Raw genomic sequence first — 19793 nt, 5'->3', positions numbered from 1 at the left:
ACTTGGAAGGGGTTCAGTTGTTGCGGCCTGTTGCCTGGTCATAGGGTGAGAAACAGCAGAATTCAAATTTTTACCCATATGACTCATTATTAGCAGAGTGGGAGGGGGGCTAATCCCAGTATTGACAATGTGCCCTCCCAATGCTAGAAGGGATATTTAAATAGGCAGTCCTGTGGTCAAATATATGTACGTAAACAAAGAAATGTCAAGTAAAAGTGTTTCCAGGAGACAGTACCTTATAGAGCAGATCAAACTCCGAAGTAATATTTTGCATATGTTAGGGGAGTGGCCCGGCCCGACCTCCTCTGGCCTCTGACGGCCTCAGACGGTCCCGCCCTTGTCCCGGGCTTAACCCGGCACGACCCGCGCGCAATCCCTCGACGCGGGTGATGACCTCTAATTTATGCACCTCCTGGCGCGGAATTTGCGTTGACGGCTTCCGGCTGCAAAGGCTCAAGGCACTTGTGTTCCCTGGCACTCACGGTCCCCCGGCCCCACTGTGGCCGCGCTCTGATGGAGAAGAGCTGCAGCGGCAGGGGGAGACCGGCAGCGGCGGTGTAGGGCGGCGGCCTTGGCGGACAGACAAGCGGGCTCAGAACAATGCCCCCAGCAGGCTCAGGTACGTGGAGGCAAAGATACAGTACAAAGTAGGACCCCCGCTCCACCCGGGGATGTCCTCTAATTTATGCGCCTCCTGGCGCGGAATTTGCGTTGGTGGCTTCCGGCCGCAAAGACTCCCGGCACTTGTGGTCCCTGGCACTCGCGCCGTCCCCACCCCCCTCCCCCCCGCCACAGCGGCCGCGCTCTGATGGAGAGGAGCTGCGGCGGCATTGGGAGACCGGCTGCAGCGGTGTAGGGCGGCGGCCCAAGTGGACAGACAAGCAGGCTCAGAACAATGCCTCCAGAAAGCTCAGGTATGTTGCGGCAAAGATACGGTACAAAGTAGGACCCCCTAATTAATCCAATATTGTCAATGTGGGTGTTTCTAAGATTTTGGAGAATATGTTAATGTTGACACTGCTGGGTACCTGGTGACATTAATTTGGCACCCTTATGCCTGTTTGTTTCACATTCCTACTCTGTAATATTGTAACAAAAGTATGTGAGAACAGGCCCTGATTCATTACACTGTGTATTTATAGTTAGTTCAGAGTTTCTATAGGAAGATAATTTCTTCTTTTGCTAATATTTTTAGTGCTGTTTTACAAATCTGAGAAAACTTTTCAAAAATAAACTTTATTCACCTCAGCCCCAAAAATAGAAACAAGGTCCTAACTATATATGTTCGCTGAAAAAAACACAGGTTTCAGGGACGTCATAGTTAGGAATTAGCATATAAACAACCTTAGAACTTCACGGAAAAAAACACAGGTTACAGGTACGTTATAGTTAGGCTGACATTTCACTCGTATTAAACCAGAGAAATTCAGCCGTTATGGTTAACTGAGCTAACTATAAATCACGCCCCCGCAATGCAGTGCTTATGACCCCACATATTACATTACTCATGACATCATCAATTACATCACTGATGACATCTTAATTGACATCACTGATGACATCAATGATAGGATTATCCACAGCATCTCTGACGCACCCACTCACGCCACTGTAGAATCTTTTATACACCCACTGCCACTGCCACCCAACTATTCACAAATCCATTCACAGAGTCATACCAGTACTTACACACCCACTCACTCATTCATTGATCTATACACACATATGCTTGCTCACCCATACTGCCACTCATAGACCCCCTCACTCACTAATACAGCCATTGACTTATCACCTCATGCAGGCATTCAAGCGCTAACACACTGAGTGAGTCACACATAGAACTACTCACACACCTAGACACTGACCCATATAGTCAATCATACAGCCACTTACGCACCCAAACAATTATACACCCACCCACTTACTTACTCATACAAATAATGACACATACTTACTCAGCTATACAGTCATTTACAGAAGAATACATACATAGGTTTTGTCAGTTTTTAAGCCTGGCTTGAATGTCACTGTGCTAATCCAAGGCTTAAAATCTCTGATAGAAAGACATATTTTTAAGGTGAGCAGATTTGGGTTGTCAGTGGTGTGTAGAAAGTTCCTAAAACTTCTCAGAATTCCTGTTTCCCTTTTTGTGTGTGTGACGTAGAACTGTGACTCAGTCTGACCGTATTGGTTTGTTCTGCTGAGAGCACCGGAGCTCCTTGCCATCAACATTTAGGATAAAGACTTCCAGGCATTGCACTGCAGCAGGCCACTGCTGTCAATGTGAACTCCAGTGTGAAGGTGAAATCTTGAAACGCACCCCTTAGCCTATCCTACTTGCTCTCCATTGCTGTCAGCCTAAAAGTATGACTATGTCCCAATGGCGAGCAGGGTGCCGCTCGCTAGTGGGACTTTGCTGGACTGGCTGCAGACACGGGACTCCAAGGACCAGGAGCCCCGTAACTTTATCCACCTGTGCTTGCCTGCTTTCCCGCCCACAATCGCTATATTTACTTCTCGCGACCCCCGCTTCGCGGGCGCCGCTCGCTATTGGGACTTTGCTGGGACTGGCTGCAAAAGCGGGACTCCAAGGACCAGGAGCCCCGTAACTTTGCCCATCTCTGCTCGCCTGCTCTTCCGCCCACAAGCGCTATATCACTTCTTGCGGCCCCCCCTTCGACGGTGCCACTCGCTATTGGGACTTTGCTGGGACTGACTGCAGACACGGGCCCCTTCGGGACAGAGAAAGGAAGTACCGAGAAATAGCTACCCCTGTGAGGCAGGAAGCCAAGGTATTAGGAATAAGGAGGCTATACAAGTGCCTATAAATCGGACAGAGAAAGATTCAGAGGTGGAAAAAAGGTTTAGAGCCATTAATTTGCCTCCGGATTGTTGCTGGTATGTGGCAGTATTAGTGAACATCCCCCCCTCAGCCCGTGTATAACAGAAACACATGCATCCCTTAAAAACAAAGTGGATTGGTTAAATCGTAATTGTGGTTACCCCAGATGATGATGGAAGTATCCTACTTCTTCCACTTGGTTTTTTATATAGTCATTTAAAACAAGACACATCCATGGTATTAGATCGGGTTTATCGTAGAGCTAATTGGCCAATGCCACCCCCACAACATTTTGCCCTCTCTACCTATAAGAGATTCCTACTACTCAGTACCCTCGATGCCAATGATTGACAAAGCCCCGCCCGCCACATTAAAGGAATGACGGGCTTTAGGAGTATCAACCAACAAGGGGCTGAGGGGTCAGTAGGACAATTGTTATCCAGACAAGAGTTAAATCCACAGGGGGATATAAGTATTTTGGAAGGTAGGAATTTGAGCAAAGAGCAGGGAGAGATCACAGATGGCAATATGAGCGAATCTATAGAATAAGATCCGATAATCACTATGAGTAACGCAATTGGGGATGGCCAGCCTCTAACGACCCAGGTAGTTGAAATCACAGAGAGACCTAAAAGTATTGGGTTTGGTATAGCCTCATGGAACATAGCTGGATTGACTAAAAAAAGATATATGCTAGGATGGATGGATTTTGTTAACAAACACGACATTATATGTCTCCAGGAAACCTGGTGTTTAGAACATGTTAACCTTGATGGGTTTGTTTCTTATAATTTACCTGCTTTGGGTTCTACAGTCTGTAGAGCTAAGGGGGGTTGTTAATACTTATGTCCATTAATCTGCCTATAGAAGTTAAAACATTTATTGATGTTGGATGCCACTCACAGGTACTTTGGCTACATCAAAAAAACGTCCGGGAAGTTTTGTTATTCAACTTTCAGTGGCGGTTCGTCCAGTGGGGGCGTTGGGGCGTTGCCCCACTTATGCCACGGCCCCATTTAGAATTTAATAGTTCTACTTTTGACACTAATTGCAGCAATCAGGACTCCTGATTGGAATTAGCGTCAGAAGTAGAACAAGCCATGGACGCTGAATAGTGCGTGGCAGCGGCAGCACTGTCAGGGTTGAGTGACAGCAGGCAGCAGCGCGCAATAGTGCACATGTTCATTTTTAGGCTGATCGTTTTTACAATCAGCCCAAACTTGCGCAGTAGCCTTCTCCTTAAGAGACCGAGGGTTGCTTCATGCACAGCCCCCGGTCTCCTAACGTACTCCCTGTCCTCAGCCAATCCAGGCGCGGCTGAATCAGCGTCTGGATTGGCTGTGGGGTTGCCAGCCTGAGCAGCCTCTTACCCAGAAGACGTTGAAGTGAAGGCGCCAACGCACCGGAACCCGGCCCAGGAGCAGTCAGCAAAGGCAGCGTGGACCCGCCCGGTCAGGTAAGCTTAAGATTTGTTTTTAAACTTTATTTTGAAAGCCCCGGCCCACATCCCCGCCTTCCCCCTGTGTATTGAGAGCCGCATGGTACCGTACGTTTTAAAATTATTATTATTAATCCCCGCACTCAGTCACTCTTCCCCATGCTACTTCCGCCGTTTGTTACTGGCAGCCGCCACTGTTTAATGTATTGAACTTATTTTATGAATCGAACAGTAATCTCTGGTGCATACTGTTCTTGCAAGGTAATGTGGCATGTTTTTTATTTTTTCCTTTAGTCCATGTTTTTGGAGGAGTGTTCTGTGTTCCCTGTTGGGGTGGCTCATGTGAGCCCTAGTCAGAGGGGTGCTCGCACAAACCCCTATGCGTACCAGTCCCGATAGTCACGACTATGACGTAGGGACGCAGCATGGAAAATAAAGAGCCTCTGGGCGCCCCTGCATGGATGTAAGCACTGTCGTGCCGTAGACAATGGCACTAGGACCCTGGGCACAGGGTGGGGAACAGGGGACACCGGACACCACATCCGGTCAGGGGAGGGAACCACGGGACATTCTGGGACAGGACCTCGAGGTGAGAGGTCGCGGAATCGCCACACTGCAACGGTGTATGTATATAAAGAATAAACGTACCTGAAGCACCACCACCGTGTCCTGCGTGTTTCCTATGAAGAAAAACATGACATCTGGCGACGAGGGAGAACGAAGATCCATTTGCGTGCCGATCGTGGTAATCGCGATTTTAAACCAGGAGCCCACCCTGGATCGCGTCGTGCCCAACAAGAAGACTGAGGTAACATCTGAAAGAGCAGAGAAGCGCAGAAACGCGGGAGCCCACCCCGACTGCTATGAAAGGAAGACCAAGTGATCCGGTAAGCGCTGCAGTGCAAGGAAAGCGCGAAGTTTAAAGAAACAGAAATCGGCGCGAGCTCTCACGAGAGTCTCGGCGGCCATTTTGGAACCAGGCGCGAAAGCCAATCAGAGCGAAGATTAGACGGACGGCCATTTTGAAGTCAGGCAGCGTCCCGATTGGCTACGAAATCCCGCGAGAATCTAGGCGGCCATTTTGAAGTCAGGAGAATACACCAATAAGGAACGAGGAACAATGCGGCGGCCATTTTAGGGCCAGGCAAAGCGCGAGAAGCACGAAAAAGGGCAAAATACAAGGCATCCAAAGGAAATAAACACAGAAAAAGACAATAACAAGGAAAAGAACCAGAAAAGAGAATAGAAAGCAGAAAAAACAGGCAAACAAAGGTAAAAAAAAAAAGATAAAAGGATAATAAAGAAAGGAAACAGTGGAAAGCACCAGTCAAAAAGATAAAGACACAAAGAAGCACAAGCTAATACAATTGAGAGGCAACAAAGTATAACGGCTCAAACAAGCACAGATAAAGGCAGAAAAGGCAACATGAGGCACAGAAAGGACAGTAATAGAAAAACAAAGGAGAAATCGCAGACCCGAAACCAAGTGTGCAATACAGAAGGCCACTACCATTCAGTCTATCTGAACCACAAACAGGAATCAGATGGGAAAAGTGGATCAGACAATTTGAAAACTATGTGGATGCAACTGATGTAACATCAGCCAAGAAATTAGGTTTATTTCTGAACTTAGTAGGAGAAGAGGTGGAGGACCTACTAGTGACACTGCCAAAAGAAGAGATTGACACCTATGACAAGCTAAAGAAATGCCTAACGAACAAATTTGATCCCAGAGAAATGTTGATTTCGAACGGTACAGCTTCATCATCGCATTCCAACAAGCAGACGAATCTCTGGATGACTTCGCAACAAGGTTGCGGAAACTAGTAACGCATTGTGAGTTTGACAAATTCAACAACGAACAGGCAATAAGATTGCGCATCATCGAAGGCTGTCGTGCCATCGATTTCCGCACAAGGATCCTAAAAGAACCAATCTCACTGGAAAACATACGAGCGCTTGGAAGGGCTGAAGCCACAGCGCATGCCAAAGAAATGGAATGAGGTAAAGCAAGAGGCATAGAACAGATTCAACGAATGACGAACAACAACCGCTCAGGAGGCTGGAAAAAGGAAAAGAGTGAACAGACAGCAAAGAAACAGCCGAAAGGAACATGCTACAGGTGCGGACTTGAGTTCCCACACAGAGGCCTATGCCCGGCCTTTGGCCAGACCTGCAGAAAGTGCAATGGAAGAGATCACTATGTCAGTATGTGCCAAGGGAGGCAGGTCAGAAACGACTGAGGAAGGCCAGGAAGAGCACGAATGCCAATAAGCAGACACATCAGGCATGTCAAGACAGGGGCAAGAAGCTCATCAATAGAGTCGGAAAGAGAGGAAGAAGAAGAAAAAATGGAACGATTATATCTCATGACAGATGTTACAGCAGAGTCAGAAACGGAAGAGGAAGATGAAGAGGAAGATGAAGAAAGAATATGCCTGATAGACAAAAAGAAAATAAAGAAAACAGAGTCGGTGAACATAAAGGTGGGGCCACATGAGGCAGAATTTGTCCTGGACAGTGGTGCAACATGCAACATCATGTGCGTCTCTGAATATGAAAAAATGAAATTAAAGCCGATTCTAAGACCATCTCGAGTCAGAGTATTCACGTGGGGGGCCAAAAGACCAGTGATAAACCTGGGAAAATTCAAAGAAGAACTGACATACAAAGATCAAAGGACAACCGAAGACATGCACATACTGAAAGGAGACATCCCGGCGCCATGCCTACTGAGCAATGTCACGGCTCAAGTAATGGGTCTCATGGCAATGACATACAACATGTCAAAAAAGAAAAACATTCTGAGAGAATACCCCAAGTTACTACAAGGGCTAGGAAAGCTGAAAGGCCGACAAATTACGCTGCACATTGACAAGACAGTGAGGCCAGTCGCACAACACCACAGAAGAGTGCCAATATATCTGCAGCCACAGGTAGAGGAAGAGCTTGAAACACTACTAAAACAGGACATAATAGAGCAAGCGGAAGGACCGACACCCTGGGTGTCGCCCATTGTGGCTGTCCCAAAGAAAGATACATCCAAAATAAGAATATGTGTGGACCTGAGGATACCGAACAAGGCCATTCAACGTGAACGACATCCTGGACCACACTTGGATGACATGATCAGCTGTCTCACAGGCACAAGACGTTTTTCCAAACTGGACCTGTGTAAAGGGTATTACCAACTAGAACTGGATCCTCAATCTCGGTATATCACAACATTCTCCACCCACCTAGGTCTGTTTAGATACAAACGTCTGACCTTTGGGATCTCATCGGCTGCAGAAATATTTCAAGAAACAATAAGACAAATAATAAGGCCAATAAAGAACAGCTTAAATTATAGCGATGACATTCTAGTATTTGGCAAGTCAGATGAAGAGCATGACAAAGCTCTAAGAGAAGTGTGCTCGCACCTGGAGCAGTCCGGTTTGACACTGAACGAAGATAAATGCGAGCTAGGGCGAAATGAACTGGTTTTCTTCGGCCACATCTTCTCCAGAAAAGGAATGCGGCCGGATCATAGCAAGGTGGAAACATTGGAAAAAGCAAAGAAGCCAACGGACGTAGCAGAAGTAAGGTCATTCCTTGGTCTAGCAAGCTACTGCGCAAGGTACATCAAAGACTTTGCCTCTGTAAGCACACCACTAAGAGAGCTGACAAAGCAAGGACAAAGTTTCTTGTGGACCGACGAATGCAGCAAAGCGTTTGAAGAAATAAGAGAGGCCGTAACAGCAGTGGATCACCTGGCCTATTTACACCCAAGACTATGCACCGAGTTAACAGTAGACGCAAGTCCAGTGGGACTAGGAGCTAGACTGGCACAGCATCAACCAGGGAGGGACTCCCCAAGACACATAGTGGCATACGGAAGCAAGAGTTTGTCGGAGGTCAAAATAGCATACTTTCAACCAAAAAGGAGAGTTTGGCAGTGGTGTGGGCCTGCGAACATTACCATATGTTCATCTACGGGAAACCATTTACAATCATAACAGACCACCAGGCACTCACAACAATTTATGGCAATCCAAACGCGAAGATACTGCCCAGGATAGAGAGATGGGGAATCAGGCTCATGGACTACAACTTCAAGATTATTCACAAGCCAGGAAAAGAGCACAACCCAGCTGATTATGTGTCGCGACACCCTCTGCCACAAGCATCACAAGCAACAATGATGGCAGAAGAATACCTCAATTTGTCATTGAAGCTCAGTACACCGACAACAATAACATTGGAAGAGCTGGAGTACGAGACAAAACAAGATCACACCATGCAGGAATCAATGAAGATCACCAAACAGCAAAGATGGAGGCATGTGAACAGCAACAGTAATGTGGAAAGAGGGTTAGAGAAAGAAGACCTGCTAGCCTTCAAAAAGATAAGTGAAGAACTATCGGAGTGCGGAAATTGAATAATAATGAGAGGCACTCGGATAGTAATGCCCCGGACACTGAAAAAAAGGACAGTGGAACTGGCGCATGAATCGCACAGAGGAATTGTAGCAACAAAAAAAATGATGCGGGAAAAAGTGTGGTTTCCGGGACTAGACATCATGGTGGAAGTGATCGATGATGTGTTCGCAGCATGGGGCTCACCCCAGACACTAAAAACTGACGATGGCCCACCATTCTCAGGCGAGGAATTGAAGAGGTTCATGGAATACCTTGGAGTACATCACAGAAGAATAACACCGCTGTGGCCACAGGCGAACGGCATGGCAGAACGGTTCATGGGAACAATCAAGAAGGCGATACAGAGGGCAAAACTGCCACAAATATCAACTGGGCATGCCCTATGTCAAGTACTAAGAGACTATCGCAACACCCCCCACAGCTCCTATGGGAGATGCCCTGCAGAACTGGTACTAGGGCACTCAAGCAGAACGAGATTGCCACAAATATAAGAAGTGGAGAAAACAGAACAAAAGGACATCGCGGCAAGAGACAAGGAACAGAAAGCTAAAATGAAAACATACGCAGACCAGAGAAGACATGCGGCCAGTCCAACAATAAAAGAAGGGGACACCGTGCTAGTGAAATAGAGACGAGTAAGAAAATCGGACAGCGCCTTCTCAAAAGTTCCTTTGAAGGTGACAGAAGTCAAGGGGTCAATGGTCACGGCATCCGCCGGTCAATATCACATCACACGGAACAGCTCCCATTTCAGGGATCTGAAAAAAGAAGAGACACCTAAGCAAGAACTGAAAGAAGACACATCACAAACATAATCCCCAACTGATGTCAGAAATCAACGACCAGGAAGGGAGTGCAAGAAAACAAAAAGACTGATTGAGGAGATGTAAAGAGATAGAAGCAGTGGACACATACAAGTCTGAGGGGTAGAGACCTCTCTCTCTCTCTCTCTCTCTCTCTCTCTCTCTCTCTCCACATATAGCTCTCTCTCTCTGTTTGTTAACAACAAAGGGGGAAATGTTGTGCCGTAGACAATGGCACTAGGACCCTGGGTATCAACAAAAAGAAATACAGAGTTCCCCGGTTGCAGTCAGCTAAAGGACTGTCATTGGTCTCTCTCTTGTCGGGTCAAAAAGAGAAAAAAGTGAGTGTAGTGAACCCTCTCTCGGAATTTTAGGGGTACCTCACACAAGTCGCCGGTTGGACTACATTTGTAATCCCACCCGGTGATCGTCCAGCGTCATCATCGGTACCCTGCCCCTGCGCCAGGCTGGCAGTGCAATGCCTGTCGGGCAACAATAAATGTTGCTCTTTGGCGGGGATCTTCTATTCCTTCGCCAAAGGGTGTGTGGATGTAAGGGGACTACGCAAGGAGGTAATATGTGATTGTGCAAAAGTGAGCGTGGGTGAATAAAAAGAGTCAGTGGAGTCCAAAAATTAGGATTTTAATGGTATGGCTCACTGCTCTATTAAAAATACAAGGGGTATAGAGGCAGAACAATCAAGGTAGTAAGCCTCATTCGACCCTTGGTGAGTGGATGGTCAACATGTTTCTTGCTTTTGAAGCAATTCGTCAGGACCAAGGAGTGCTCATATGATTTGCAAGGGCACCCCCGTGATCAGGGGGCCCAGTATACGACCTGGTAGGTGTCGTATGGCAGTCCTTCCTCAGGACCCTTCCCAGAACCGTATGTTATACTCGGGAGGCTTCCTCGAGCTGACCGGGTGGGGCCAGGACTTGGTGGAGACCACCTCGGAGTTCCTGGCGTAGGGCGTCTAGTCACCTACCCTTCCCACTGAGGACCCTGGGCACAGGGTGGGGGACAGGGGACACCGGACACCACATCCGGTCAGGGGAGGAAACCACGGGACATTCTGGGACAGGACCTCGAGGTGAGAGGTCGCGGGATCGCCACACTGCAACGCTTTATATATATAAAGAATAAAGGTACCTGAAGCACCACCACCATGTCCTGCGTGTTTCCTATGAAGAAGAACATGACAAGCACCATCATGCAGTGCCCGTGTGTTGTCTTTTGCCTTCCCTATTTAGCCTGGGGGCCTGAAGTGCTAATGGTGGTCTGGTTTCAGATCAGGGACACAACACCCTGCATGTAAGATAAAGCAACAAATGTGTTTTGTGTTTCTTGGCCTCCAAATGTGTACGAGAGTGCTTTTGTCTGTATGCCAGGAATGCAAGCGTGTGTGTGTGTATGTTTGTATTTGATTTGTATTTGATTTGAAAGCCTGTTCGATGAGAGGTAAAGGGCCCGGGGGGGTTGGCAAGTATGGGTGCCACAGCAAGTAAAATATCACAATAGTCTGCGATGTCCGAGCCATAGAGTTGAAGGTACTGTAAATAAACAGTGTTTTTTATACAATTAGCTTAGTGCGAAAATCAAACATACTGCTGCAGAAGCATGTTTGTTTATAGCAGGTATCGGACTGCTACTTGGGGGGATTGGTACGTTTGGAGAGAGGCCTGCCTTCTTTCCTGTACCATCTATGAAATAGACCCACACAGTAAACTCACATCAAATGAAAATCGAGACTGGGCAAATACACCAACAGATAATTATGTTTACGAGGAAAGAGGGCAAACTCAGAGCAAGGCTTATTTGCTTGGGGATAAGAAGATGATGATTTGAACACCGCATGTCAATCATGACTCATTGTTTTGGAAAGTTTGACACGTGGAAGGAGTGGAGGAAAGGGAATGTTGAAACTTGCGATCGGCAGAGAGGCCCAGTTAAGGAAAGGGTGGACTTCCTTCGATACAACACCAGCTAAATGTTAAACAAACCACAGAATTGCCTTTAATGTATAGGCTGTTGGTTCTGAAGTTGGGTGAGTGATACTGTATAGAAATATATTTTAATTGTAACATTTTCTTTCTAATCCTTTGCTCATATGTAAAGCCTATTGTAGATGTTCTTCTTCCCAACCATCACTAGATGACCTTGTGTGGTTTTCACTCTGGCATATGAACTACCCTCAGACTTTTTAGGTTACCTGGCATGTTAAATCCAATTCAATGTTACCAATCAGCCAGACTGGCGCCAAGGGTTCAGAACTAGCTAGTTCAGCAGTGTTTCACCTAAATGGAATGCTCCGTGTTTTTTTTTCTGTACCAGAGAACATGTGCACGACATTTTTGAATATGATGATACTCCAGTAAGTGGAGTCAGGCTTGTTGGCATTCACTATACTGCTCACTACTATCCTATGACTGTCATTCTTCATACTCCTTTCCTTAACTCCTCCTGGGTATCTTTTTTTTCGCCAATCTCTCCATCTTGTTTTTCCAATGTGTCACCTTCTGTCCTCTCTTATGTATCGCTCATCTCTCTTATCACTTTTAGCCCTAGATGTATCAAGCCAGTTGCGATTCGCAAAGGCCGGAATTCGCAAAATTCCGGCGTTTGCGAATCGTAAATGGTCTTTTTGCATATTTTGGCATGCATCAAAATATCGCAAAATAAGGAATCATAAAAATTTGCGATTACTTATTTTGCTATAGCATTTAAGGAATCGCAATTTTGCGATTCCTTAAATGCTATGTATGTAGCATTTTCTAATTGCGAATTTTGGTAAAGAAATCGCAAATTAACACCAACTTGTAATTGACGGTATGTTGCGAATTCTTTGAAAAATGCACAATTTGGCATTTTTGAAGGTGGCATGTGATGCACATACATGCCCATAGGGCATGTATGTGCGCCATATGCACACATATGTTAATTTCAAGGGTGCAGCAGGGTGTCCTTGAGACACCCCTGCACCCTTGAAATTATTCTCATTTTGCGATTAGCAAATTGCGAATTGCAAATTGAGATGTATTTCACAATCATTCCTATGGGCCTCCTGGCCCATAGGAATGAATGGGAAATCATTCCTTATTTGCGAATTTGCAAATTGCGAATTCGCAAATAAGGAAGATTAAGAAATCGCTAATAAATCGCGATTGTTTACATAATCGCATCTTGCGATTTCTAAATAGTGATTCCTTACAAATCGCTATTTAGAAATCGCAAAGGGGAGTTGATACATCTACCCCTTAATCTTAATTTCAATTTTTCTCCTTTCTATTTCGTTCACTGTCTGCTGCCTATTCTGTGGTGATTGTTTCTCTTCACTATGATGCTTTTAGCTTTTCTTATACTGCGTTTTCTCTTCTCTCTACCTTTGTCCACATCTTTCATGCCTCTCATTCAGTTTCTTCAGTTCCTACCATAATTTGAATGCACACTGCCTATTTTTACTGCGGCACATCGCCATCTTCTTTATCCATGGACCCTTCTCACCCTTTTCCTACTACCATAAACTGTGAAATTTTGCCCTTTTTTACCGTCGCCGTCTCTTCCATATTTCTCTAGGGGAAGCTCTCTACTCTTGCTGGCACTCCTTGGAAGGAGTCCTGTACTTTGGTGTATGAATTTGTGCCCACCACTGTAAATGCTCACCATCCGCCGCTGTCAACTTTTATAACAATTTGTTTGACTGTACACGCTACAAGGTAGTTACAGAATTGGAGAAAGCAATTGACAAATTGGGTAATGACGAAGGTGTTAATTTTGATATAATTTGGGTGGGTGATTTTAATACGCAATTATGCCCCCTGTCCGCGACTAAAGTCTGTGGGTTTAGGAACGAAACAGGAGACGATTGTGCGCACTTCCCACACAACCCCTATGGAGAACTTTTAAATAAATTTATGGCTAAACTCGACTTGGACATAATGCAGTGTGCAAGAGAAGGTAATGGAAATTTAATCCCAACTTTTACAGGAAGAAATTCCAATACCATTATAGATCACGTATTGGTCTCCGCAAATATTGTCTATTTCTGTACCACACCGTGGATAGAAGACATATTAATAAGTGATCATAATTGTATTACCATGACTTTAGCTGTATGGGGCAATAGATGCCCAGTAATACAAGCAATGATTGGCAAAATAGCTCCATGTAGACCTAATGGTACCAGGATATTGTGGAAAGGGGTCAATCCGGACAAGGTACTAAAAAATATTTTCACTGTTTGTTATCCTGAGATTTTTGATAGTTTAGATGTTAATGTCGAATCATTTCAGATTTTTTGTAAAATTAATGGAATTATTAATAGTATCATTACCACGACTTCAAATAAGTAATTAATACATAATAGAGGATGGTTTAACCATGCATGCACTCACTCTCTGAACCAGTTAAAACAAGCACTGTCTAGCAAGAGTAGGGATTTGGCGCTTGTTAAGAATTTAAGACTGGCGTACAAATTACAACAAAATTGGAGAAAGAGAGAGCTCCAAGAGGAGGCCTGGGACAAATTAACAATGGCTGTGGATACATCTAACAGCCAGCTGTTCTGGGAAACAGTTAACTCACCTTTCCTAAAAAATTAGGAGGTTCCTGAAATGACATCTTATGTCAGTAGCGAGGCATGGGTTGCACATTTCTCTAGTATTTTTAACCCAGGAAATGTAACTACAGCGGATTCCGGGGATTCAGGTATCTGGCCTATTTTACCCCTAAATGTTACATTAGCGGAGGTAGAACAAGGAAATAACAGCAGCAAGGGAGGGAATGCAGCGGGCCCAGATGGCGTTCCAATAGATGTCTATAAAGCCATACTTTCTCTTTGGGGCCCCATATTAAATAGAGTTTTTAATGCCGCTGCAATGGAAGGAGCCCCTTCTAAGTGGGGAGAATCAATATTTATTACCTTATTTACGAAAGGGGATAGATCTGAAGCTAAAAATTACCGGCCGGTTTCTCTTTTAGACTCGTCAATCAAAATTATGAGTAGGGTCCTACTTGTTAGGCTAGAGGAGTGGGCCAAGAAAAATGGGATTTTAACACAGTCCCAATACTGTTTTAGGAAAGGGCGGGGAACCCTTGAACAGTGTATTAATTTGTATTTAATAATGGAAAATATACCCGTGCAAAGCAAGGATCCCTTTTCCTATGCTTCGCTGACCTTAGCAGCGCATTTGATTTAGTGGATCATGTCCTGTTATGGCCGATTTTACTAGGTCTTGGTGCCCCAGAGTCTATTATTTTGTTTTTGGCAAGGCTTTATGAAAAATTACTAACATCTGTGCGGTATGGTCAAAGGGGTGAGTGTACCCCCAAATTTGAGGTTAAATCAGGCATCCGGCAAGGCTGCGTCCTTGCTCCACTGCTCTTTACACTTTTTATAAATGAAGTGGACTCAGCGCTCAAACTTGTGAAGTCGGATGGACCTCAGGCGGAGGGTCAAGATGTACCGGTTCTGCTCTATGCAGATGATGCCGTACTTTTATCGAGAACACCTATAGGCCTACAGAGGTCATTAGATAAGTTTGTTGACTTTATTAAGGGTAGAAAGCTGCAGATCAATAAGACTAAAACTTATACTATGATTTATGGCTCGAGGCCCGGGAGAACCAAATCCTTTTTTTGTAGGACAGAAAATACAAACAGTAGACACGTTCTGTTACCTAGGGATAACTTTTTCTGGTAACGGTAAATAGTCGCAGGAAATGATGAATGTTAGGTCCAAATTGGCAAAAAAGTGTACACAGGGTTTTTAGGTTTGCTGACAAAATAGGGGACCGCCAAATTAAAGATATAATACACATTTATCAATCGAGATGTACCTCAATCGCACTTTATGGTGCGGGGGTATGGGGTCATCACTATCATGGTGATTTGCAAACAGAGGAAAACAAGTTTCTTGAAAAGCTGCCCTGTTTACCCACTTCTGCGTCTTCCGATTTAATACATAGCGAAGTGGGGATTAATTACCTGACAGACCTAATTGGGTTAAGGATTGAAAAAAACAAGGACCCCCTGAACAATAGTGTAAAACAAACTCCTAGGGCAGGGATAACAATGTGTGAGTAAAAATTCCTAGGCAGTTAAGGTATTGAAAAACAAGTGACTTAAAATGACAGCAAAAGAAGGGATGAGAAAAAATATATAAAAACAACCACAATTTTAATGAACATAATTAAAAATCATATAGAATACTGAACAACAGAGACTATTTGATTACAATACAGTAATTTAAAAATCATACAATTTATACACAGAATTAATCATAAAACAGGAACACCCTAAAAAAAGGAGAATTTATATAATTATCGTTGGTGTCCTGGAGCAGTGGCGAATCAACTCGACGCGTGTTTCAGCGTAGAAAAAACGCCTTCTTCAGGAGCCACACAGTTTGGTTGTTTGAAGACGGTCACTCGGTTTGTGTCTATGTGCGCAGATTCAGCAATTTGATAATAGTGACCACACGCAATAGAGAAAGATTTGAGTCTGAAATAAGAACGTTCAACAACGTAGTCCCTCCTTTACTGTGATCGTGAAATAAAACGTGATGCATCTTAAAGTTCCCTAAAATCCTGAAGCAATATCTTCGTCTTCAATGTATGTAGTGTAGTGTTGTTAAATATATTCGTGCAGACAGTAGCGCTTAGATATATTCATAGACAAAGAGGTGCTTGTCCCCCCATCAATGCGAACCTTCAAATTTAGCAGAAATATTTCTTCAGCAAAAACTGGGATAGATATCACGGTACAACGATAAACAGTATGTGGGCCTTCTATAAACAGTCAGGCTTCTTTCACGTGTAACGGCAGGATAATGGTAAAAGACACAGCAGAGATCAGATACCTATGTTCGATGGTAGAAAAAGTTTCTCATCCCTTCTTTTGCTGTCATTTTAAGTCACTTGTTTTTCAATACCTTAACTGCCTAGGAATTTTTACTCACACACTAATTGGGTTAAGACCATTATTGATATGGAGATCTATATGGATGAACAAAGAGAACAAATTCAATAGAAACTTTATTAAAGATTGTCTCCAACTAGATAATTGTTTAAAGATCCCTGGGCTTAACTATATAGTACAAACTTTCAAGGGTCTATATAATATAAACATCTTGCAAAACCCCAATGGAGCAATAGAAATTTCAAAATCTGAATTGAAAAATACGTTTTGGGGGAGAAAAAACATGAAAATCCAAAAAGTAATGGACATTTAACAACTTACCAGTTCTATTACTCTTATCTAGAAACTGAGGGATTCCAAACCTATTTGTGCCAGGTAACTAGATCATCACATCGATTTGTTCTTACAAGAATGAGATTACCTTGTCCATCACCTGGTAGCATTTCCCTGTGTAAAAAAGTATCACGCTTCCCCCTGCCCATGTGATGGACGTACTAAACAAAGCACTTTGCACTTTCTCCGTATATCCGATTTGTATTTGAACCTCCGTATTGCTTTCCTTAAACCTTTGTTTAAAAAATATTGCACTTTAACTACGAATGCTGCTATGATTCTCCTGTTTACAATGCAAGACCCTGATATTTGTTTTTATACTGCAACATATATTTTAAGATCAATTGATGTAAGGAAAAGTATGTTGTTTTAAACTGTATCAATAGTTAAGACTGTATTCCATTGATTTAATGAATTGTATAGGCTTCTCACAATGTTTTAAATGTGCTTTTATGGTTGCTTTATCCGAACCGAATAAAGCTTATTGAATTGAATTGACTATGTCCAGGTGCAAGACAACCAAATAGCCACGAGTGGCACTTCATGCTTTTTGGTGCTAGAAACCATATTCTTTCATTTAATCTTTAAAACGTAATATCTCCAAATCACTCCATTGGACATTTGTAGTTTTGGTGTCATTCGAAAGATATCAATATTCTCTATTTCTCCAAATGTGTGTTTAATTTTTATTGTGTTTTGTCTTTTATTTATTTACTGTTTTGTTGATATTAAATGCTTTACACACCTGCCTCCTAAGTTAAGCTCGACTTCTCGTCTGCCAAGCTACCAAGGGTTGAGCAAGAATACAACTTTGGAGACTTGATTTGACTTGATTGTGGTATTCTTACTAGCTGTAAGTACCTACCTGCACGACTAAGAACCCACCTTCCTACATGGGGAATGATAGTTATTGTCACTGCTTAGGGTCAAACGCCAAGACACTACATTAGCATGAACTTACAGGAGCTCTGCATATTAATTGTGTGTTTCTCATTCAGCTCCATGTCCATGTTGGGTATACGCAAAAGGGAAGATTTATTAAGTTCAACATTGATGTAACAAAACAACCAACGTTACTGTGATGTGTTGTGTAAAAGGGAGTGAACAATAGAGCTCCATATCTGCTAAATTATGGCACTGCTTTTTCTCCTCCTCCACTGGTGCACTTAATGCCGGTTTGCAACAGGAACGCACCCCTACACCATAGTGCAAGAGTGGGTGTGGGATGCCTAGCATAGGTCTTTTACTGGATGGTTATCCTTCCAGTACAAAATACCATGCTTACACATAGTTTAAAACTTTTCCAAGATTGTGTGTGTATTGCATAACAGCACACATGCAAAGTTGGAATGATTTGGAGAAACATAAACTTTTCTACAACATTCTGTCTGCCTCGTCAAAGTGTACATTGCATGCACAAAGTATTCTCTTCCTATTTTGATAAGATAGGGCTTTGTGGTAAACCACATGGGTGGTTGCATGTCATTCCCAATGGACTTCACCAGTGGTGGTTCCTCTTTTAGGGCATGGGGCATTGCCCCCTATATTTGTGTCCAACCCCTATTTGTGGCCCCCATTCCATCAAATATTCAATTTAGTTTTCTTTCTGCCCACTGCCCCGGCGGTCATCTTTTTTCAGCTGCTGCAGGCCAGCGGACTAAACCATAAGGAATCACCGGTGCAGCCCCCTCACCCTCTCCTCAGGAGTGATAACTTCGGCTGCTCAAGTCAATCCTGGCACTACTCTCCAGTAGCGGCTGCTGGGGCAGGGAAGGAGCAGGTTGGGGGGGGGGGGGTAGTAAACTAAGGAATATGGCCCAAGGAGGTAAGTAAACAAATAAATAAATAAAATGAGTTTTGTTGCACGTGCAGCATCATATTTGGCAATGCAGGGCAGAATGAAATTTGTTTTATTTATTTATTTGATTACTTACCTCTGTTCGGCCATATGCCGTAGTTTACTACCCACCCTGATCCTCCCCCACCCTGCCTGCCCACCACTGCCCGCAGCACTCCCACCACCGGTTGCTACTGCTCCTCTCATGCTGTGTTGGTAACTTAGCAGCAAGAGAGCAGTGTCAGGATTGGCTCAGACACCCAGTTAGGCTGTCCAGCTGAGCGCGGGGAGCTCCAATCCACTTAAGTCGATGTGGCACCAATCACTCTATGGATCCATTATGAAGCCATGCAGTGCTTGGCCCATTCTTCCATTGCCGTGCTCCAGTCGCTTTTGCCTCCACCAGCAGTAACGGCATTGGAGAATAGAGACAGTAGTGAGGCAGGCTATAAAGGACAGCAGTGGTACACAACATGATGAGGAAGTGGAACTGTGAGGTGCGAGAGACCAGGTGAGAGTTTAGATGCACCACGCCTGCCCAAATTTGAATGTGATTCTACCATTCCCCCTAAAATCTTTCCTCTATTTGTTGCAGCCTGCCTGTCAATTGTTACACATAACACTTTTTGCATATCTGCAGAATTATGAAGTTTGCATGAATTGCAAGCCACCTCTGACCTACATAACTAAATTGACAAACCATACAAGAATTATATAATCCTCATTTTAGGAGGGGGCACAGGTGCAGGCCATCAGCGCCTCACTCATTCAGTGGGTGGATTGGGTAACATCATTTAATTAAACTTAACAAGTGTCCAAAATCTGAACCCCCGTCTGAGGTTCATGCTCTACCCCACATCCCTCATGACCCTCTACTGGTGGCCCTAGGAAAGAGAGGCATTTTGATTACTAGAAAGCACCACCTGTCTATCTGCCACCTATACTACTTTCAAAAATCCCCGGATGGTACAATTTAAGCATACCTACAGGCTCAGAACTTTTTCTTTTCATTGAGAACATCCTTAGTTCAAATCCAGCACTTTAAGCTCTCTCTATCTGTTGCCAGCTGAGTATAGATCAGTGTCTTGGTATTTTTCACAACTCTTAAAGCCCGTCAGGCCTCTGCATACATCACATGTTCAGAGCCACCTGTACAGAGGAAAAGTACCATGGAGGGAGGCGTTTAAACAGATGCAATGAACCA

Source organism: Lissotriton vulgaris, chromosome 1_1 (assembly GCF_964263255.1).
Source record: "Lissotriton vulgaris chromosome 1_1, aLisVul1.2, whole genome shotgun sequence".
NCBI classification, from domain to species: Eukaryota; Metazoa; Chordata; class Amphibia; order Caudata; family Salamandridae; genus Lissotriton; species Lissotriton vulgaris.
This window is presented reverse-complemented; position numbering follows the sequence as displayed.